We start from the raw sequence: 23,529 nt of genomic DNA, 5'->3' as shown, positions 1-23,529 counted from the left end.
GGTGTCGGTGACGTGGCGCTTCGGTCTATGAAAGTAGACCCATATATATATATATATATATATATATATATATATATATATATATATATATATATGAATTCCTATTCCAAGAACGAAAGTTCACTACTTCGAACTTGTAATAGGAAGCCTCACTTCTGTGAAAGTTCACTTTAACGAAAGTGAACTTTTGTATAAGTGCACTTCACCGAAAACACCGCAGCACAGTGGAGGACATAAAAAACAAGCTATGTCCTCCACTATGGTGCAACAGTCAAGGACCATAGGGTTAGGGAATGGGTTAAGGTAAGGGGATAGTTAGTAAAGCTGTTCCCTTACCCTAACCCATGCCCTAACCCTAAGGTTCGTGACTATCGCACCACAGTGGAGGACATTGCTATGTCCTTCACTGCGCTGCAGTCGTCACAGACCTTAGGGTTAGGGCACAGGTCATGGTAAGGGGATAGCCCGTAGGGCTATCCCCTTACTATGACCCGTGCCCTAACTCTAAGGTCCGTGAGTACTGCACGGAAGTTCAGTACAACACCCGTTCATTGTACTGAACTTCATGTAAGTGCACTTTCGCTGCAGTGAGCATTCCATGCACTATTTCGAATTAGTGAAAACCTATATATATATATATATATATATATATATATATATATTTATATATATATATATATAAAAACACACGCATAAATATATATGGATATATTCACACACACACACGTGTATACACACACTCATATATTTGGGGGCTTCACTACCACTAATCAGATAAACCAGTTCCTACGGTGTTGCTATTGCTTAGGGGGTTTATTTTATTTTATCATATTTTTAGGACAAAGTAATCACATAAGTGACGCTTTTGTCTGTGTATTTACAGTTTATTTGAAGTGTGCTTTTGGTGGTTTTTGTCAATGTTGTGATATATAGCAGTATGGTGACAGTACTTTGATGCTTTAGTACGATGTACGATGATCTAGACCCATATGTGTGTGTAAGTATAAGTAGTTGGGTTGCAGGTAGTTCAGATTAATGCAAAAACATACAGTCATTCTTGACCAGTACCTGCATTTCAAAACTCACCGTTAGAGAAAATCAAACGTACTGATAAACAAAATAATCATTAAAGGAAAACCATTTACTTATGCAATTTAACAAGAAAAAAAATCACAATTAGGCTAAATTTGTCTCTATAATGATAGTATTATAGAAAGTGTTTTTCTAAGGTAAGGTGCAGGGTTAGGGGTCGTGGCTGGGGTTGGGTTAGGGTTAGCAGTTATTAGTAAGGTAGAGCTGGGGTCAAAGCCCACCTCCGCTTCACCTTACCAATATCTGCTAACTTTAACCCTAACCCTGGTGTTGCTCCTAACTTGGACCCTACACTTCAGCCTAGGAAAATCCTTTCTGTAACACTACTTCTACTATGACACAAAAACATATGCATCGGCCCACAAGCACAACACTAAATCTATCCCCTTACTTGGACCTAACCCTAACTCTTTGCTGCAAACAATCACAAAACACCAAGTCTATCCCCTTACCCAACCCCTACCATAGCACATACATGATCGCATACACACTGTGATGTTATCAGTGTTAACCCTGTAAACCTCCTCTCCAACCTTGTCTCCCACTCCTTCTAACATGGCAAGAATCAGGTCATGAATGCTTACTTTCTTGTTAGCGAGCTTACCTGGTGCTTGAGCATATTTCCACAATGCTTTAACCATTTTGCTTTCCTTTCCATAATCTGGGGACTTGCACCTTCCAGTTCACTGCTGGAAGACTGAAGTCCCCACCACTGTTCTCATTTTTGCCCATTTCTTAATTATGCTGCTTGACACTGCCCTTTTTCAATACCAAGAGACTTGTACACGTGAGCCAGCCAGTAAGGTTCATCAGTCTTCCACTCTAACTTAGCAGTAAAGCCCGAGTCCTCTTTTATCCTCCCATTTCCTTCTCTTCTTCCAAATAACCTTTATCTCTTCAGTACTAAATGCTGACACTTGATGCCCTTTGATGCCCTTTAACTTTCACTGCATTCTAATCCACCTTATGACCCTGTATCACTATAGCCCATTCCTTGACCTCAGCAGCCTTTATTAGGTTTATGCCCTCTATGGTAACAAATCTTTAAAGTCAGCACTGCTTGCAGGTGACTCAGTTTATAAGGCAAGTTTTTTTATATGAAACTGGCAAAAAAGATGCTGCCTAAATAGGACCTGTATCTGAACCACAAAGATGACAAATGAGCAAGCTAAAAGAATTTCTTCTCATGACAGTCTGTGTTTTTGTAGCATTACCACAGCTTTTAGCACTGCATATCACCTACCACACTCTATGTACCCTTTCACTGTCTCCGTCCTCTTTTTCCTTCACTATACCTTGTTGCGCCCACATCAGTGGCATTCCCACTCCCCATCCTCTCGTACATTCTATTTGAAATGCACTTTCACTTCACTGCAGACCAGTTCAGTTACCCACACCTGCTTCCTCTTATGCTTTATCTATGCAAATCAGTTTCATCAAGAAAAGACATTCTGAACTGACAAATTTCCTGGTATCCAAGGACTGTGTGTGGGGGAGGATACAGAGAGAAAAACCTGTGAAAACAGGAAATCAAAAAAAGTGTGAAGTAACTAATTATATATAAATAAGTTGTAAGACATGATTAGGACTGCATTAACTTATCATTTACTGAAACAGATCTGATAAAAGAATTGCAATGTGATTAAGATTTTATTTATTTTATTTACTCTTTGTTGACCAGGCTAGTCCCATGAGGCCAGTGCACTCTTTTCAGGGGAGACCCAAGGTGGTATTCATACTAATGAGGGGAAATTTGACTGCAGGACAAGGAATCATAGCCTTTTTTTTTTCAGTAAGTGCATTGGGATTTTTTTATATCTACCTGAGCTAACACCAACTGAGGCAGATGGGACCACAATTTCACCCAAAAGACTGAACACTGAGGAGTGCAACAACCCCCCAGTGCTGTACTGCAGTGCCAGTATTGGTAAATTAATCCAAGTATGTGCTGTGGGAATAGAACCCACAACCTTCTGATCTTCCAATACCAAAATACCAAAGGCAAAGGAGCTACCTGTTGAGACACTCACATATGAAGAAAATGTTCTTAGTAGCAAGTTATTAGTAGTAGTACAACTGAGTTAACTTGTACATTAGGCTTCCAGTGATATACTGTAATGATTTTAGTTGTATGTTTGGCATAAAACAGTCCAACATCCTAATATCTTCAATCTGCAATAGAAATAAAAAGCAAACAGAAACAAACTATCCCATGTACAAGTCCACTACTTATATAAAGCAACTATCTTCAGAACACTAAAAATAAAGCTACAGTAAAAGCAGTAGTCGTACTAAAAACAAATATGTAACAAGTTCCTCAAGTGCATATTTACTCGGATGTGTACAACAAAATGTATAAAGTTTACTCAGATCTCTATACATTTACTATCTTCTGCAGACTGCAGACAAAATATTTTTAAATGTCTGATTGTCTAGTGAGACTATCAAAAAGTAGGCTAAAAGACTATTGGGACACAAAGACAAAAAGGAAAGTACAGTTGTGTACACACCATAAATGTAGATGTCCGAGTGTATTCACTGTTGCAGTCATTACATTTGGGTTATCTGCTTGCAGTAGCCCTCAGTCAGCCTGATTAACAAAGTCTTGGGTCCTGTGTCAGATGCTGTCCCTTCTTCCATGATGTCAGGTCATCAGGGGTATAAAACATGCAGCCGATGCCATTACATCAGTTTTTCTTGCCCCAGATGTCAGGTGCCCCCCCTAATGGGAAGCAATTAAATCTATAATTACAAGGATATACCTCCAACAAAAAAGCAAATACACTAAAAAGTTTTTTGAGCACAGTAAGGGAGAGTTTAGATATAGTCAAAGGAAGAAAGGGGGCTGAAGTGAGGGTAACCAGGACTGCAACAGTGAATACACTCGAACATCTACATTTATGCTAAGTGTACACAACTGTACTATGTTCTTCATGTTTCACTGTTGCAGTCATTACATTTGGGTAGATTCCCAAAGCTAAGGTTGGGAGGAGGAATTTAAATAGAATTAGGACCAGCTATAAGGCCCTGTAAGACTGCAGTGGCAAAGCCAGCTTTGGATTTAGAGAAAATTGGCAAATGATAATTATTGGTGAAAGTATGTACAGAACTCCAGGTAGCAGCTTCTAGGATGCCCCTGGTAGGGACGCCCCTGAGAAAGGCTGTGGAGGTAGATGCAGCTCTGGTTGAATGGGGTCTGATGCCCTGTGGGATAGGTTTTCCATGATGCTTATAGCAGAAATGAATGCAGTGGCCTATCCATTTTGAAATGGTTTGCTTTGAAATAGCTTTCCCCTCTGTCCCTGCAGCAAATGCCACCAGCAGTTGTTCAGATTTCCTTTGAGGTTTAGTCCTATCCAAGTAAAATCTAAGTTGTCTGTGCACATCTAAGGAGTGCAGTATCCATTCCCCTTTGTTCTGAGGGTTAGGAAAGAAAGTAGGCAAATTAATGGACTGATTAAGAGCCACACTGGATACCACCTTGGGCATGAAGGAGGAACTGGTTCTGAGGGACACCCTGTCTGCATGAAAGATGATGAAAGGCTCCACTGCCATAAGGGCCTGTAATTTAGATACCCTTCTTGCAGAATTGATTGCTAAAAGGAAAGCTATTTTCCAGGAAAGGAATTTTAAATCTGCAGTAGCAGCTGGCTCGAAAGGAGGAAGAGTGAGTTTCTCCAAGACAAAGTTAAGGTCCCAGGCTGGAGTTGGAGCTCTCCTGCATGGTCTTAAATATTTGGCCCCTCTGTGGAACTGCTTGAGCAGTGGGTGAGAGAAGAGGGGAGGCTCTGTGCTGTAATGAGCTGAAATAGCTGAGGCATGAATTTTGATGGAGGAAAAGGACAAGCCCTTATGAAGGATCTCAGTCAAGTATTGTAGAATGTGAGGTAAATTGGGCACTGCTGCACACATCCCTTGAGACTGATTCCAGGCACAAAATCTTTTCCATTTTGCAGCATAAGATTTTCTAGTACTAGGCCTCCTTGCCTCTAAAATGATATCCATCACCGATTTACTGAGGGATGGTAAAGGAGAGATTAGGTAATTAGCCAGGCAGCTAGGTTCAGGGTTTGCAGCTGAGAGTGCAGAATCTGGTTCTCCTGCTGAGACAACAGGGAAGGAGTCTGAGGCAGGTGCTATGGGGCCAAGTGTGACACACTGCGCAAGAGGGGGTACCAGTGTTGGCGTGGCCAATCTGGTGCAATTAAAATCATCCTCGGCTTGTCCTGTTTGTTATTTATTAGTACCTTGGAGAGCAGAGGCAGAGGAGGAAAGGCATAAAATTATAGGTTTTTCCAGCTGAAGGACAGAGCATCCACTTTCCAAGCAAGCTTGTGGGGAATCCTTGTGCAAAATGTGTCCAACTGATATTTCTGGGGGGAGGCAAACAGGTCTATATCTGGGCTCCCCCCCACTTGCTTGTCAACATGTTGAAAATCCATGGTTCCACTTCCACTCGTGTGGGTCCATGAGGTTTCTGCTTAGTCAGTCTGCCAGTGTATTTAGTTTTCCTGGCAGGAATTGAGCTTGTAGATGCACTTGGTAGCTCAAGGCTGTGTTCCACAATGCCATGGCTAGTCTGCAGAGGGGGTAAGAATGTGTAGCCCCCTGCTTGTTTATGTACCACATGACAGTGGTGTTGTCTGTCTTTACCATCAGTTGTCCTGGAAGAATGTGGCCCTTGAAGGCTGTCAGAGCATTCTGTACAGCTAACATTTCCTTTTGATTTATGTGCAGGTGCATTTGACTTGGGTTCCATTTGCCCTGAATGCACTTCCCTGCCAGGTGAGCCCCCCATGCATGGTCTGATGTGTCTGTTGTTAAGGTTTGGGTGGCAGGGGGTAGTGTGAATGGTAGTCCCCTGTTTTGGTGGCAGGCCTCTGCCCACCAAAGGAACTCTAGGCGTAGGCAAGGTATGATAGGAATCATTGCTTCTAGATCCTGTGAATGTTGACACCATAGGCTTTTGAGATACCATTGTAGTTTCCTCATATGCAGCTTGCATATGGAATTAGAAGAATGCAGGAGGTCATGAACCTCAAGGCTTGCAGTATCTGCCTTGCAGATAGCTGGGTTTTTGTTTGAAGTAGGTTGTCAAATGAATCTGTTTCTCTGGCGTGAGGAAAGCCATTTGGGAAGTTGTATTCAAGCTTGCTCCCAGGAATATAATTTGTTGACAGGGTACCAGGTGTGATTTCTTTTTGTTTATGGTATACCCCAGACAAGTCAGCACCCTTTGAACAAAGGCCAGATGATTCAAAAGTATGTCCTGGCTTTCTGCCTGAATTAGACAATTGTCCAGGTATGAGTATATTTGAATATTTCATTACCTGCAAAATGCAATAGCTGGAGCTAGGCACTTTGTGAATACCCTGGGTGCAGTAGATAAGCCAAAAGGCAGTGCAGAGAACTGATAGGGCATGTAGCCTGCTTTAAAGCGTAGGTATCTTCTGCAAGACTCCCTGATAGGGATGTGCAGGTATGATTCTTTTAAGTCTAGTTTTGCCAACCATGCATTTTTGCCTAACATAGGAAGTAGCTGGTGAAGAGTCAGCATTTTGAATTTTGGAATCACCAGAAAGGTGTTTAGAGTAGAAAGGTCCAGGATAGGACGCCATGTATTGTCTTTTCTGGGCACTAGGAAAAGTCTTGAATAGAAACCTTGTCCCTTTTCCTCTTCTGGTACCAACTGAATAACCCCCGTGCTTAAGAGAGAGAACTTGATTTGGGGCCTCTGCCCACTGATTTGGGGGTAGATCTGGCCACCCAATTGGTGTTGGTAACGTGTGGAAGTGAAATCTGTATCCTTGGGACACTATATTTAAAACCCATTTGTCCTGGGTAATGAGTTCCCAGTTTATGGCCTGTAGACTAATCTTTCCACCTAAAGGAGCATTCAGTTGGGAAGTGCTTGGAAGTTTTAAAAACAAGTCATTGAGACAGTTTTCCATAGGGGGGAGTCTTACTACTCCCCAGATTTGGGTGCAGAAATCCCCCACTGCTTAGTCTTGTGTGTCCCCTGGGACTGAAATATGGGGTTTCTACTGTGTCTGGGTTTGGCTTGAGAAGACCTGGAAGGGGCTGGAAAGTACCACTTTTTAGAGGCCCAATGCCCACTAAATCTAGGAGGCTGAACTTGCAAGAAATCTTTAACAGTTTGCATAGATTTAGCTTTATCTTCCATCTTTTTAAGAACTTCCTCAGCTTTGTTGACAAACAGGCGGTCCACATTTAATGGAGCATCCAACAGTTTAGCTTTAACATGACCAGGCAAGGATTGTTCCTTAAGCCAAGCATGCCTTCTGAGCACAGACCCAGTAACAGCAGCCCTGCAAGAGGCCTCTAATGAATCAAATCCACATTGCAAAGTACGTTTACCAACCTGTTCAGCTGAATGCATCAAATCCTGTAATTCTTTATTTTCAGCACAGTCAGGAATCAACATCAGTTTCTCTTTAAGCAACCCAAAAACATGTTGTTGATACTTTTAACATATGAAACTGGCAGTTTAAAACCCTAATGGCCAAGGTTGCAGAAGTGTAAACCTTCTTACCCCATCTATCCAGCACCCTGGAGTCTCTATTAGAAGGGGTAAGATTTTTAGCAGTAGAAGCCTTAATGCCCTTGGGTCCCTGTGAAATAGTCTCTGGATCCGCAATAGGATTTTTAAAAAGAAACTTGTGTGAATCAGGAACCCTGTAATATCTGTCAGGTTTTCTGGGAGCAGGAGGCAAAGAATCAGGGGCCAAACTAGATTCTGAAAAGGAATAATCAACAATGTCTAGTACAGGAGGTATAGCTAAAGGCCTATGCTGAGGCATGTGTAAGAAAATCCCTAAACCTCTTTTTTGAATCAGAAAAATCCTGGCTTTCCCAGTGGAAATGCTCCCTTAGAGAATGTAAGGTTTCACCAAAAGAAAAATCCTCTGGAGGGGAAGAAGAGGGAATAGAGACCTCTGCATCAGAATCCTCATAAATAGATAAGGGCAAATTCAGATCATCAGAAGAATCAGAAAAATCAGAATCCTGGTCAGAAGATTCATAAACAACTTCAGTCTTAGGTCTCTTAGAAGGGGGAGGTTGGCTTCCCCTGATTAAAGTTATAAGATCTTCAGCCGTTCTTATCATTTGTTTTTTAGGCATAGAGGCCTGGACATGAGTTTCTTAGGCATGGTTCGAGATTTAGGCCTAAATGAAGAAGGAGGCGTCGGTTTAATATGCAAGTCCGTAGGCCTGAATACACCCTCAGAAGCCAGTGCCTGCACAGCGGCTCCGGACCCATCCAAGGTAGAGACATCCGCAGGTTCCACAGTTGAAGCATCTTGCTGCATACTGGACTCCGAATGGGTCTCAGTAGAGTCCTGCGAATCAGAAGTAGCAGGTATCAGCGGCTACGAAAGCGCCTCACTGAGTACCGGTGAACTGGCGACTGGCTTTGGAGAAGCATCGTCAGCAGCTTTGGACCTAGGTGGCCTACCTCTGTCTTTATCTTTGCATGTTTTCAGAATCCCGGTAGTCGGATGGCTAACCGATGACATTTCTGGATATTTAAACCGAGATCCAAAATATTTAGAGGCGAAAATATACCGACGACGGACAGTGCGCTGATTAAATAAAGCACAAAACCGACAGCAAGGTACATCGTGGTCAGGGCCCAGGCAAGAAATACAGTACGAATAAAAATCTTTGTGAGGTATTTGCTTTCCACAAGTAAAGCAATTATAAACTTTTACTGACATCGGTAAGGAGCAAGAAAAAGTTTCCTCAAAGGGGTACTTAGCTTTAGTTGAAGACTTCAGTTCTGAAACTCGAACAAGAAAATTTCAGGAGTCGGCCGACCGACACTTGTGAACTGCTTCTGCTTCGGGTACCGCGCGGCAAGAAAGACTGATGTAATGGCGTCGGCTGCATGTTTTATACCCCTGACGACCTGACATCATGGAAGAAGGGACAGCATCTGACACAGGACCCAAGACTTTGTTAATCAGGCCGACTGAGGGCTACTGCAAGCAGATAACCCAAATGTAATGACTGCAACAGTGAAACACGAAGAGCATCACTCAGGGACAAATATATCTTGCAGGCAACACTGCTGCAATGGGACAGACTCCTCATCCACATGAAACAAAGTTCATCTTTTTCCATATTCAAGCGTAGCTTAGATCTGTGGATGGGAAAAAGAAAATGTACCCCATACTGCCCTCTATATTACTAATGCACAGAAGCAGCTCCTAAGTGATTTATCCTGTGCATGAGTCCCCTCAAATTATCTATGGTATCAACCCAGTTATTCTCATTAGGGGTAATGTATAATTATCAACCATATGATGGGTAAAGGCCTGTCTATAACCAAATGGATAGGTTATTCTGAGCACATAAAGGGAAACTGTCTAGGCTTAAAATGACGGCAAGGGCAGCTACCTAATACCTACCTATGAAACTATGAACAAGCAAAAAGCCTGTACTATTTCCGAAACCATTTTATTGATGAACAGAAGGAATGCACATGATATGGAGGTGTGACAGATGATTAGGGGTATGCCAATACTGTAAAGGCCAACCTGCAACCTATGTTGTGGGAGATGATGTTCATGCCAATAAACAATCCCACAGACTCTGAAATGATGTCTGCTTGGAGAAAGGCACTGTGCCAAGGTGACAAGCATTCACAGTTTTGTTGTGACTCGGTAGTGTGTCCGGTCTGGAATACAAGCTGTCTAAGAATGTAGGGGATTTAGTAACCATATATTGAAGGATAGGGGGAAATAGAAGAGTTTGGTCTGGAGGATGGGGAATTACCCCCTGGGAAGGAGAAAATTTCTCCCACTGCCATCTGTAACCTTGATGTATGAACTTCAGAACCCATTTGTCTGAAACTATCTGCTACCAAAGAGAAAAGTGGAGATTCAGACTTTCTGGAAGGGAAAGGGACTGACAGGGTGGGAGAGGGTTCGGCAAACTGTCCCTTAGATAGTCATTCTGACCTGTTCTACTATCCTTTGTTTTGGGGAGTTCTTGTTGTCATTTTTGAAATCCCTGTGCCATTGTTTCTTAAACATCTGTTTACCAGTGCACCACTCTGTGGGTACGTAGCCTGTGGAGAGGCTGAGTTTGAACAATGTGTTTAGGTGAGGGGTTAGTTCATCTCTGAGCTCATGTAGTACGCAGGTTCCACTGATGCTGTGTTTTTGGCTTTGGAGAGGGCTATTTTAACCTGAGTGTCTGGGATTTCAGGGGCTCTACATTCTTCTGGTATGGTTATGGGCTCTTTTGGGGGTGAGAGGGGGGTGAAGTTTGCACTGAACCTATCTGCCAGGATGTTGGCAATATCAGTTGGTTCAGTGTATTTTGTGCCATTCTGCATTAACTCTGAGCAGATCTGAGCATTGCCACTTAGATTCTTGACATAGCTAAAGAATGCCTTGTGGTTATTTTTGGAGTCCTTGGCAAGTTTTCTTTCAAAACTTGCCTTGGACGATTTTATGAGGGATCGTAGTTTCTTGCTGATACTGATCAGGGATATCTTCCCTTCTTGGGATTTTACTCTTTTCTGTACTAGTTTCCTCCTTCTATTGTATAGCTTGTTTATAGCAGGGGGTCCACCAGACTTGTTTCCTTTTCTTGGAGAAGTGAGTCTTGGTATTGCTTGGGATAGCACGATCCATGCATTCTTGTAGGTGCCCGTAGAATGCATTAGTAAAGGATTTTCCAGCTTGGACAGTGTTATCCTTTAGCATGGGGGCTTTGAAACTTTCCACCTCCGTCTTAAATAATGTGAAGTTTGCTTTTGAAAAGTTTTTCACTGTGGTTTCCTTGTCCGGGGGTGGGGGCGGAATGTGGATATCCAAAGTGATTTGTTTATGGTCAGATCTAACCAGCGAGGGGTTGACCTCCGGTGTGGAACACCGGTTGCCCATGTTGGTGATGACCAGGTCCAATATGTTGTTACCTCTGGTGAGAGTGTCGACCAGTTGTTCCAGGGTGTTTGAGTTTATAAATTCTAGGAAATGTTGGGCAAGGGAGTTAGTACTTTAGTAGTTCTCCCAGTTAATGTTTGGGTAGTTGAAATCACCCAAAATTAGGGTGTTTGGTAGGACCTTTATGTTACCCAGTGTTTCCAGAAATGCGGAATGGGGGTCCTGGGACATGGTGGATGATCTGTAGCAAGCTACAATTTGAATTGCAGTTTTGCCCGTTGTTAGTTGCACGTGGATAATCTCTGAACCATCGTGCTGTGCCACTAACCTGGAGATGTGGGTATCCTTAATGAATATGGATATTCCCCTGCCTTTTGTATTTCGGTCCGGTTTCTGTGGCCAAAATGTATGGTATGAGTTGTAGCCTGGTTGTGCTGGGGTGCTCTCTGGAGCCTTAAACCAGGTTTCTGTTACTGCACATATATCGATTTTCTCCATAGTGAGGAGTGCTTCAAGTGCGTGCATTTTGAGGTTTAGACTTCTGGCATTAAGTAGTATTACCCTCATATTTTTGTTACTTGTGATATTTATGGTGGTGGGTTTGTCTTTTGAGCCTTGCCTAAAAAAGGCACTATGGAGGTGGCAAGAGCCTTGGCCAGTATTCGAAAGCCTAAGGGTGACAGGTGCAAGCCGTCTCTAGCAAAGCAGCGTGGTTTGTCAAGCATGTCATCCCAGGCAGACAGATACTGGATACCCTTTGAATGACACCAGCAACTTAGCCAATTGTTGAAACTGATAATTTTTTCTTTATACAGTGGTATCATTCCTGGTGAGGGCAGGATGCTACTCAGGGTCACAGTCATACCGGCCTGGGCTACATGATCAGAGAGCTCTTCCATGTCTCTTTTTATGTAGTCCAGGGAGGTACGGCTCAGGTCATTCACACCAACATGGACAATGACAGAGTCATATTTGTAATTGTTCTGGAGTGACCTGAGTGCTTGTGTTATGTGGCGGATCCTGGCACCCGACAGGCAGCTAACAGTGACCTTCTCCTTATTCAGCTTAGTGAGTGGGACGTCAGTGTGCCTGACTATAGAGTCACCTATTACTAGTATGTTGGGTATGTTATTTTGCCTTGAGGGCTGTGATTGCATGTCACACTGGTTTTGAGAAGTATGTGCTTCATGGCTTGTGTTGGGGGGGGGGGGTGCTTGGATGCCTGCTTTGGAGGGCTCTGTTGCTTTTGCAGATTTTTATTTAGTCTCCGAGTATGTTTTCATGTATTTACATATGTTTTTTGCCGGTGCTGGTTTAATGGTTCTATGTGAGACTGGTGGTGTGATGCCAGTATTTCCCTTCTCCTTTTAACTGTCTGATCCAGTCTTGGGTTGAGAGAGCTTAGCCTCCAGTTTGACTGTATAATTGCATCTCTCGCATGTATTAGTGTTTGGTGGTAGGAGGAGAGGGTTGTCTGTTTTCATGAGGCAGTTGTACCATTGCCTCAGAATGCCCAGATTCACCAGTTGGACTGGAAAAGTAGATCTGAAACTGCCCTTTGGACATGCCTGGATAGGTACAGTAAACTGTTTTACTGAATGGCTGGTAAGGTCGAATAGAGAGCCTTGTCTTTCTGTAGTGATAGGGTATATAAGTGCTTGCTATGAGTTTTGAGCAAGTACTGGACTGAGAAATGAATGGCTTGAGTAGTTAAGTTGAAAGTTTGTCTAGTTCCAAGGGAAAAATTGAAGAGGACACTTTGTGGAGCCGGGAATAGTTATACCCTAGCTAACTAGCACTGCCCGATGCGCAAAACCGGGCAAATGCATTTTTTATAGCAGGGAAATGAAAGAGATAGAAATTAGCCCAAAACGGCCAATAAACTACTACTTTCTGGGCTGAAATCACTCCTCCAGGGACAGAAAAGGCTGCTCAAAGCTCCCCTCTCTCACAGGTGAACAGAGAAACTTCCTTCTATCCAAGTAAGGTATGGACAAACACAGAGATTTGTAACACAGCCCTGAATTCAGCACTAACCTGAAAACTGGACTATACTAGCTTAGAAAGGTGGGAAACCAGTATATACATATATATATATATATATATATATATATATATATATTTTTTTTTTTTTTTCAGAAACTAAAGCAGACACAATAAAAAAAACCCACTTTACATGCACATAAAAAGATGCTTATTGTTATATATCTCAGTTCAGAGTTGTAGTCAATCCCCCAAGTAATAAAGTAGGAAGAAACACAAATACAGTAAAAGCAGATGAATAAAGTGTAATTTATATATATATATATATATATATATATATATATATATATATATATATAAAACAATAGAAAACGAACAATCTGATTTAAACAAGTTACCCATTTAACCAGAAAAAAATCAAAACTGAGCCCTGTTCCAGCAGTCTTCAATCAGACAAGTTCTAACTGCACACTCCCACTACTAGGGGAACCTTCTCCAAAAAGATGGCATGGATCAGTGCTCAAGTTATATAAACAAAGGTAGATTCAGCAGGCCTGAATCTGGTCCTGTGCTACAGCAACAAGGCACACCAATTTCAGAAAGAAACAGTTCGAATAAGCACGCACAATAAGCCTGTGGCCAGAAATTCCCAGCTCAGAAGGGCAGAATCCAGCCTCTCCTCCCACAACAGTGCAGACCACAAACCTTCTTAATGTAGAATAACTGGCCTGAAGCCCAAGTGCTTAAACCAGAACTAATACACTTTTAGAATAGCAGACACTGAGCTTTTAATCAGCAATTCCCAGCTTAGAAGGATGTAAGCTACCTGTCCTGCCACAACAGTGCAGACCACAAACCTTCTTAATGTAGAATAACTGGCCTGAAGCCCAAGTGCTTAAACCAGAACTAATACACTTTTAGAATAGCAGACACTGAGCTTTTAATCAGCAATTCCCAGCTTAGAAGGATGTAAGCTACCTGTCCTGCCACAACAGTGCAGACCACAAACCTTCTTAATGTAAAGCAACCGGTATGAAGCCCAAGTGCTTAAACCAATAATAATTTATTTTATTATGTAATTTACATTAATCTTTTTAAATTTATATATTTGCTTCTTTGTAGTTTTTTTTTTTGTTTGTTTGTTGTATTCTCCCTTGCAGGCTTGCTGCCAAATCAGAGGAATAAAATACTGACATACTGGACGTTTTGCAATGATTTATAATAGTTTTATTAAATTAAGTGGTGCATTATTAACTTCTTATTCCTAGTAGGGCAAATGTCCTAAAATATATTGATATTCACAGGAGACAGCCACTGGGATTATATCCCATATGCTTGACAGTTCCATAGCATTTATGGTACAATCATATTAAATAAGTATTTCTTGTGAATGTGAAACTTTAATAATTCATGGCAGACAGAAAACCATTTATTGATGGCAGCTAAGCAATAGTATGTAAAAGATGGACACAACATTTGACGGTAGATTACGATTTCTCTGCTAACCTAGCTGGACTAACCTTGAGGGCAAAGGATAAATAAAATGCAGTGACTTACCTCCAAGTACTCCACAACTGGATACAATATCCTAAAAGTAAAATCGTATTATTCTATTTTTACACACCTGCATAGATCCACAGTCTTGGTCTTCTGCATTGATCCTGTAGTTACACTTGTTTCACCAGCTATAATTGAGTTCATTATTCTCAGCAACAACACCAGCAGAAACATTTCTTACAGCATCTCCATATCTGGAGAAGTAATAAAATAGGTTGTCACCAAAAGATAGTCTCTGCATAACAACCATATTTGGATTTAATTTCCAAACCATTATTGCCAATGCAAGGCAGCAGTTCTGTGGTTTCCATACCATAATGAAAAGTAACAGTATGTCCTCTGGATCTGTGGATGCGTTGTAAAGCACTTTCAAACATACAAAGGCATACTTAATTTTCTTACAAGTGCAGTACTTGTTCTAAGCACTGAACTAAGGAATGCATATACAGATGTATTCTGCCAAGGACTGGACATCTTACCTGAATACAGAAGTGTTTGGAATCCTTCCCCATGCAGCATACATCCATTAAGGTATAGAAGTGCAGCAGTATAAAGCAGACATATGGGGTGAAAACTGCAAGCTTTCTTGCCCAATCTGAGGTTCAACTAGAAGAATGATCCTATGTTCTAGAAGAAAAGATGGCAATGGGGCACGGAACCCACTCCTGCCAAAAAAGGAGGGACTCCAACAAGAATGCAATAATATAGAAGTGGAGTGTTGGGGGATGGAGGGGGGTTGTGGTATTACATCAGTAACCTATTTCAACATCTACTTCTATTGTAAGTGTACTTACACAGCAGTACTATGTTCAACATTAGACCACTGTTTCAGCAACATAAAGCTATATGGGATGATTGCCAAAGCTCGCATAACAAGGGAGGAAGACTGTGGGCAACAGTCCAGAATCCTTTGAAGGACTGTCCTAGGAAATCCTGATCTGGCCACAGATAGCCATAGAAAAGGGGTTAATCTTGTAATGCTTTGTAGAAGTGTTTACAGATGATCAAATAGCTGCTTCAAGAATGGATCTAGAGTTCACCCCTTCCCAAAAACCTGTAGAAGTAGTCATAGCCCTAGTAGAAAGGGCCTTAGGCTTCCTAGCGTGTCTGACAATAGCGAGAGCAGCAAAACTGGACAGAACTGGATAGCCATTTAGCAACTGTCTGTTTTGACAAGACCCTTCTTTTTTCCATAAAATAAAATAAAGAGCTGTTCAGAAGCTCTAAAATCATTTGTTCTGTAAATGTAAGATCTGAGTTGTCAGTAGACATCCTTCTTCTTCTTTCAGATTTTCCCGCTTAGGTAGAGTGTAAAATTATTTCTCCTTTATTTTTTTATTGAGGAAAGAAAACTAGGAGATGGATGAACTGATAAGAGGTCAATTCAGAAACCACTTTAGGCATAAGGAAGGATTGGTTCTTAAAATTATCCTGTCCTTGTAAAAGAATAAGGAAGAGTTATGTCACCATAGGTGCCTGCAACTCAGAGACTTTCCTAGCCAAATTCAGAGCAGTGAGAATGTCAGTCTTCCATGTTAAAAATCTAAAATCAGCCCGAAGAGTTGATTCAAAAGGTGGAAGAATAAGTTTCTCTAGAACACGATTAAGATCTCAAGAAGGAGTCACCTATTTCCTTGGTGGTTGAATATGTAAAATCTCTTTCAGAAACATTTTCACCTGATATAAGGAAGAAAAGGGGATCCAACGGCATATAAGCAGAAATGGCTGACAAATGAATTTTAATAGAAGAAGAGACCTGGTCAGAGCAATTCAAACAGACATTGCATAACCAGAAGGGTAGCCACCTTGAAATGATTTTGGTTCTTCTTTTGGCTCCAAACAGAAAATCTCTTCTTTTTAGTCACATAAGATTTTCTAACCTCCTTTAACACAAGCTGCATGTCCTCATAAAAAGGTATCTTAATGGGATCAGAAGTCTATTATAATGGCAGTCAGCTTAAGCTTCTGAAGATTTTGGTAGACCACTCATCCTTTGGCCTGTACGAGCAAATCTGTTTTTTGGGGATGCTTATATTATGAGATCCACATGTTAAAATGTCGCCTCTCAGTTGTTCAACACGAAAATGTCAAACTCCAACTCTCCCAAATGGCCAAATCACTGATTTCTTTCCAACGGAAAGAAATTGGTTAACCAAACACCAACGCCACACAAAAACAAACATATTTAAGTGGGGGGCTCCGCCCTCCACATCCCCCAGTGTGGGGGGCTGTTCCCCCCACATCCCTCCTAACTAAATATTCTAACTCTGAGACTGCACTACAGTTAGGGAAAGGGCAGGTGTAATAGAACAGCCAACTGATTTCTTTCTTTTGGAAAGAAATTGGTGATATGCCCATTCGGGAGAGTTGGAGTTCGACATGTTCGTTACGAACAACTGAGAGTCAACGTTTTAACATGTCACTCTCATAATATAGACCCTGCTTGTGGTAATTGTTCTTGGCCATTTTGATGAAATAGAACCATTGCTGTCTAGAGCAAAGGGAGTTACCAAGACTATCTTTGGACAGTCCTTTGGGATCTTTAAAATAAATCTGGTTATTAGAGAAAAGAGTGGAAATGTATAAAGGAATTTTCGGACCATGGGAAAGAAAAGACATGTCTTCCAGGCTTTTGTGCAATGAATCCTGTAGCAGAATTTGGTTTGTCATGCTGTGAATGGAGGCAAACAGATCTGTTTGAGGACCTCCCCACACATGGATTATGTCCTGGTAGACCCTGCGGTGAAACTTCCATTTCTGGGTGCCTGTCCTGGATCTACTCAACATGTTTGCCTCAATAATCTGACATCTTGTGATAAATTACAATTTCCCAGGCTAACATAGCTAGTCTGCAAAGATGGCAGAACCTGTTTCCTCCTTGTTTGTTTATACACCAAATAGTGGCGTTTTCTGTAATTACTTAAAGAGGTCTTGGTGTCCACAAATGATGCAAGGTTTTCAACACATTTATCAGGGCCATCCTTCTAGCCAGATCTGCCACAAAAGCTCTGCACTTTAAACTAACTTTTGTAATCTCCACATTTCCTAGTTTTGTTTAAAGAACCACAACTAAAAACTGAAAAACATATGTTTTTTCAGTAAATCTTGAACTTTTCAGCATTGCTAATATATCTGTGTCAAAATAAATCGTTGCTGTTATTTTCTAATTTGTTATACCCTAAAATGATCTGAAGGAAGCTGCCATGGCTAGCTAGCATTATTTTGTTTTACAGTCAATACCTTCTGTGATGACCGTGCCCTGGCCCAGCAATCAAGGAACCTCAATCCTCACCACTCACATTTTGGAGGTTGTCTCCTAGAAGAGGAAAGGAAAGGATAACCAATACACACAGTAAAGTACAATTTCCCTTAAGTGCACACAGAGATCACAGTCAGTCTGGAGCTGGTGGCTCTCTTGCTCACCAGGTCCACAATAAGACTCCCCACTGGCACAGCTATAGGGTCCAGGTCTCAGCCTAACTGGGCAAGCTAAAACCTCCAGTACCCTCTCTGTCCAACCAGTGCTTTGTGTCCCTGCCAAGTAGCTGACACACCACACACACACACTTTGAGATAAGTATTTATACAACTTCACAGACACTCCTGGGAAAGACTGACATAGATTCTCCAGCTGTGCCCCTTTACCCAGACTATACAGTAGTAATTACTGCCACCACCCAGTTAATAATATCAGCTACTAAATGGCCCTTAAAAGGGTGTCCAATTATTACTGTGCAATATTACTATTCAGTGGTAATGTGACTATACAGTCTAAGGCTTATCAGAGTGGCCTATTACAATAAACTCTATATAGATATGCAGTGTACTCTAGAGCTTATCTCTACACAAATCAGCCACAGGTAGAAGGCTTTAAAAATATTTAATAATAAATAATTAAAACACAAGACAAAACTACTACACCACAGAGATATCTAAGGGTACAGAGATTACACAGAAACCTAAAATAATACAGTATGACAGGTCTGATTTCAAATAAAAATACCCAATTAATATTTACTAGCTTTAACTATTCCTACAAGAAATCACAGTGCTAAAAACATACGTGAGCATAAGCAGAGTGCTAGTAAGTTGGATATCAAGATCAAAATGCTCTCTATCTCTCTCTGAGACACAGTTTATAAAACATCACTAACAAACATGTCTCTGGGTCCTCCACAGATTATATCATTTTTGACACTTAGGTTTTCCCAGTATTCATATTGCATCATCTTGACACCTGCTCTGTGTTCCCAGGCTAATAGAAACACCATTTACATTATTTAGCAAGCTAACACCTGCACAGGAGAATACAACAATAAAAGGCATTTCACATATACACTCTAGCAGACCCCAAAGCAATAAAGCACCTTCCATATGTACACTCTTAACAATTATTCCTTAAGTTAAGACAATAGGAAGAATGTGTTCAGCTAGCCGCTCTGGCACCATTTTTTAGATAATTGTACTTTCAAAGGCATTTGAAATGCTTGGCTTGGTTTTCCTTACAGCAGATGGCAATGTTGCAACCATCTTAAAGTTCACATTTTACAGTGTTTTCTTTCATTTAAAAATACAAGCCTGTATTTTACATATATTTATACAAATGATAGAATTATATATCAAATTCTATCTGCCTAGGCTGGCAGCCTTCGCCCATCTCTCCCCAATCGTCACATCTCTTCCACACCGGGGAACTCGAGTAAATTTTTCAAGTGCCCCTTGAGAAACATCGCTTGAGAGTGTCAGGTCTATCTGGGTGTACCTCACCCCATTCCCTGTCTTGACAGCCCATCTGCCATGGTATTGCTACTCCCACTGCGGCGCTGCACTGACATATCATATGCTTGCAACCCCAGACTCCATCTTAGCAATTTTGCTGACTGGCTCTGTTTAACCATGTTAGAGAGTTGTGATCTGTCATCACGGTGAATTTTCTTCCATACAGATAAGGCTGAAGTTTTTGTAGTGCCCACACTATGGCTAGACATTCCTTTTCTACCGCTGCATAGCATTTCTCCCTGGGTTGGAGCCTACGACTGAGATAAACCACTGGGTGCTCTTCTCCCTCTGAAGAAATCTGGCTAAGTACAGCCCCCACCCCATAGTTTGAAGCATCCACCTGCACAACAAATTCTTCGCTACAGTCTGGACTGGCTAACACAAGGGTCCTCCCAAAGCTTCCTTAAGCTTCTGAAATGCCTGCTCACATGCTGGGGTCCACACTACCTTATCTGGCCTGTTCTTCCTTGTCAGGTCTGTGAGGGGAGCAGCTATGGCACTACAATTGGGAACAAACTCTCTGTAGTACCTTGCTGTCCCTAAGAATGCCCTCACCTGCTTTTTGGTAACAGATGCAGGCCATGCCTGAATAGCTTCCACTTTGGCAGGTTCTGGCCTTATCTCACCACTCCCCACTCTATGTCCTAGGTAGAAGACCTCTGCCATACCCACCTGACATTTGCTTGGCTTAATGGTCAACCCTGCCCTCTGTAGTTTGCCCGGCACCTCCCTGACATGCTCTTGCCAGGAATGGCTGTAGATAGCAATATCATCCATGTAAGCAAGGGCAAACCCTCCTGCTCCTGCTAAGATATAATCTACCAGCCTCTGGAAAGTCGCTGGGGCATTCTTCATCCCAAAGGGCATCTTTGTGAACTCATACAAGCCAAAAGGAGTCACAAAGGCTGACTTCTCTCTAGCACTGGGACTCAAGGGCACCTGCCAGTAAACCTTGGTAAGATCAATAGTTGTAAGATACTTAGCCCCACCCAGCTGATCTAGGGCCTCATCTGTCCTAGGCATGGAGTAAGCATCTGATTCTGTGTGACTATTTAATTTCTTGTAATCCACACAGAAAGTGGTGCTGCCATCCTTCTTTGGCACCAGTACCACTGGTGAGGCCCAGGGACTGTTGGACTCTTGAATCACCCCTAGCTCCAACATCTCCTGTACCTCTTCCCTAAAAGTCTGTTTGACTGTTTCAGGCACCCTATAAAGGGCCTGCCTGATAGGCTTTTGGGGTCTTGTATCCTCCCTGGTTTCCCGGTGAACATGCCCCAAAACTCCTGCAACACTGCTCGGATTTCTTGAACCTGGGTAGGAGCTAGCTGCTGGGACATTGCTAACCCTTCCACCGAGGTGTCAGCCCAAGCTTCACTGAGGAGATCAGTCCCCAGATCTCCCACAGACTCCTCCTACAATCCACTGCAAATGCTCAGCACAAGGGCCTCCCTATCATGATAAGATTTCATCATGTTAACATGGTACAATTTATGCCCCTGCCATCTGCCTAGCACGTCCACCATGTAGTTAACATCACTTACCTTTCTTACCACCTTGTAGGGTCCCCCCCAAGCTGCTTGCAGCTTGTTGTGTCTGACAGGAATGAGAACCATTACCTGCTGCCCTACAGGGCTCTCTAGTTCGAGCATTCCTGTCATACCACACCTTTTTCTGTTGTTGGGCTTCTGCCAGGTTCTCCTGGGCCAGGCCCATGAGTTCCCTGAGCCTTGTCCAGAGGTTCAGGACATATGCCACAACAGACTCCTTGTGAGACTCACACTCACCTTCCCACTCATCTCAAATTAAATCTAGAGGTCCCCCTCACCCTATGCCCATACAGCAACTCAAAGGGTGAAAAACCTGTGGATTCCTGGGGAACCTCTCTGTAAGCAAACAACAGATGGGGCAAATATTTGTCCCACTCCCTCTTAAACTGATCTGCAAATGCCAGTAGCATGGACTTGATTGTAGAGTTTTACCTCTCAACAAGACCATTAGTCTGGAAATGGTAGGGGGTGGTCTTCATGTGCTTCACCCCACAGGACTTCCACAGACAAGCCAGCAGGTCTAACATAAAATTGGCACCTCTGTCAGGCAGTATTTCCTTTGGGAAACCTACCTTGCTGAAAATCTCTAGCAAAGCATTTGCCACCTTCTCTGCCTCAATGGAGGACAAAGCCACTGCCTCAGGGTATTGTGTAGCATAATTTACAATCACAAGGATATACTTTTTCCCTGTGGAACTTGGGGTACTCAGAGGACCCACAATATCCATAGCTACCCTCTGAAATGGCTCCTCAATCACAGGCAAAGGCATCAAAGGAGCTCTCACCTTGTCTCCTGCCTTGCCTACCTTTTGGCACTGCTCACAGGTCCTGCAGTACCATGTTACATCTCTGGAAATTCCAGGCCAATAGATGTTTTGCATAATACGCCTCTTTGTACGTTTTATGCCCATATGACCTGCAAAGGGAATATCATGGGCTATGGCTAGAAGTGCCAGATGGTAAGTTCTAGGCACTACCAACTGCTGTACTCTCTCACCTTCTATCCCTCCCTCAGGGGTCCACTCTCTGTACAGTAACCCTGTGTTCCAGTATACAGATTCCCCCTTCCCTTGAGAATCAGGTGCCTCCTTAGCTACCTGCCTCAGGCCTTGCAATTTAGGGTCTGAGAGCTGAGCCTGTCTCAAGTCTCTCCTTGTAACCCTTCCCAGCTCCCCTTCCACAGGAAGTCTGGCATCCTCTGACAGCAGTACCTCACTGTCAGCCTGGGTACTACTACTCACCTCTACCTTTGCAGTTACCCTGTCCAAGGGAACATCAGTACCCACAAGCAGCTGTGGCTCACATTCAGTCTCACTGCTACAGTGTAGCTCACTCCATGAAGTAACCACCTCAGCAGTCCTGGCTGCAAGTATGCAGTCTGTCTGGGTCTCCCCCAGGCTACCAGACCCACATGCTTGTCTCCTAGCCTTACTGCATGTAACTGCATAAGTACACAGTACTGCCTCATACAAATCCTTCCCTCTCAGGACATCTGCAGGATGGTAGTTCCATACCCCTGTTGTCTTAAGACAACACACTGTTGGCATTTTGTCTTTACCACTTACTGGCTCCCTCACCTTTGGTTCCCCACCTTGCCTCCATGGACATCTGTATGCCACATGGCCCCACTGGTTGCATTCAAAACATTTAACCCTAGCTCCTGGACATGTGCCAGGCCTAGTGGCTTCCCCTGCTACTGACGGATTCTGTTGGGGCAGTCTGTGCTGTCCACCATGGGTTCCTTTAGTCCCATGAGCAGTACTGGGGGTCACTTTCCTGTGCAGGGCTGCCATGCTTGCTAGGTATAGGTCCCTCTTCTTCCCCAACTCCTCTGAAGTTGCACACTGTTTATCAGCTAACCGGATCCTCATTTCCTCAGGCAAAGTGCTAAGGGCTTGTTCCCTTACCAAAAGGTCTGCCAGCCCTTCAAATATGGTGACCTGACATCCACTCACCCAGCTATGAAAATAAGTGCTCATTTCAACAACATATTCACATACATTTTCATCTGCCTTGCATCTATGCTCACGAACCTTTTTCCTATACATTTCAGGTGTTAGCTTAAAACATTCTAATAAATGTCTTTTTACAGCAGTATAATCAAAACAGTCAGTGTCATGCATTTTTGCTAAAGGAGTTACATCTTTACCATGGAGTAAGGGGGCCAGGAACCGTGCTCAGAGCCCTTGGTCAACTTCATACTGTTTACATACCTGCTCAAACATGTGAATGAAGCTATCAAAATTATCCCCCTCTTTAAACTGTGGAAGAAATTTACTGACCTTTTGTGCTTCTGGGGTCTGGTTACTCCCTTCCCCATTACCTCCATGACCCTGGCAAAGACTCAGCATTTCCCTCTCATGTTTTATCTGCCGTTCCTGTTCTTCAGCTTCTAGGCTCCTCATTCTCTCAACTGCTTCCAGTTCCATATTCCTGGCCTCTAACTCAAGTCTCTTTAGCTCCAGCTGGATTTTTAAGTCCACTGCAGAAAGGTTGAGCTGACCATTCTCCAAGGATATTGTATGTCCACTGTCAGTCTGATTGTCCTCCAGGCTGCTGTTTTCTGATGCAGCTGTAACCAAGGCTGCAATCAGGTCTGCTTTAGTCAGGTTTCCATGCACCAGTCCCCTAGCCTGGCACATCTCCGCCAG

At 42.7% G+C, this 23,529-nt stretch overlaps 1 protein-coding gene across 2 annotated transcripts in view; it reads right to left on the bottom strand.

Annotated features, from left to right (window-relative positions):
- The window catches only part of FAM174B (family with sequence similarity 174 member B), a 618,965-nt gene that overhangs the window by 465,322 nt on the left and 130,114 nt on the right, over positions 1 to 23,529 (bottom strand). The gene's annotated exons all lie outside the window — the stretch shown is intronic.

Source organism: Protopterus annectens, chromosome 7.part0, assembly GCF_019279795.1.
Source record: "Protopterus annectens isolate FY-2018-M chromosome 7.part0, PAN1.0, whole genome shotgun sequence".
NCBI classification, from domain to species: Eukaryota; Metazoa; Chordata; order Ceratodontiformes; family Protopteridae; genus Protopterus; species Protopterus annectens.
This window is presented reverse-complemented; position numbering and strand designations above follow the sequence as displayed.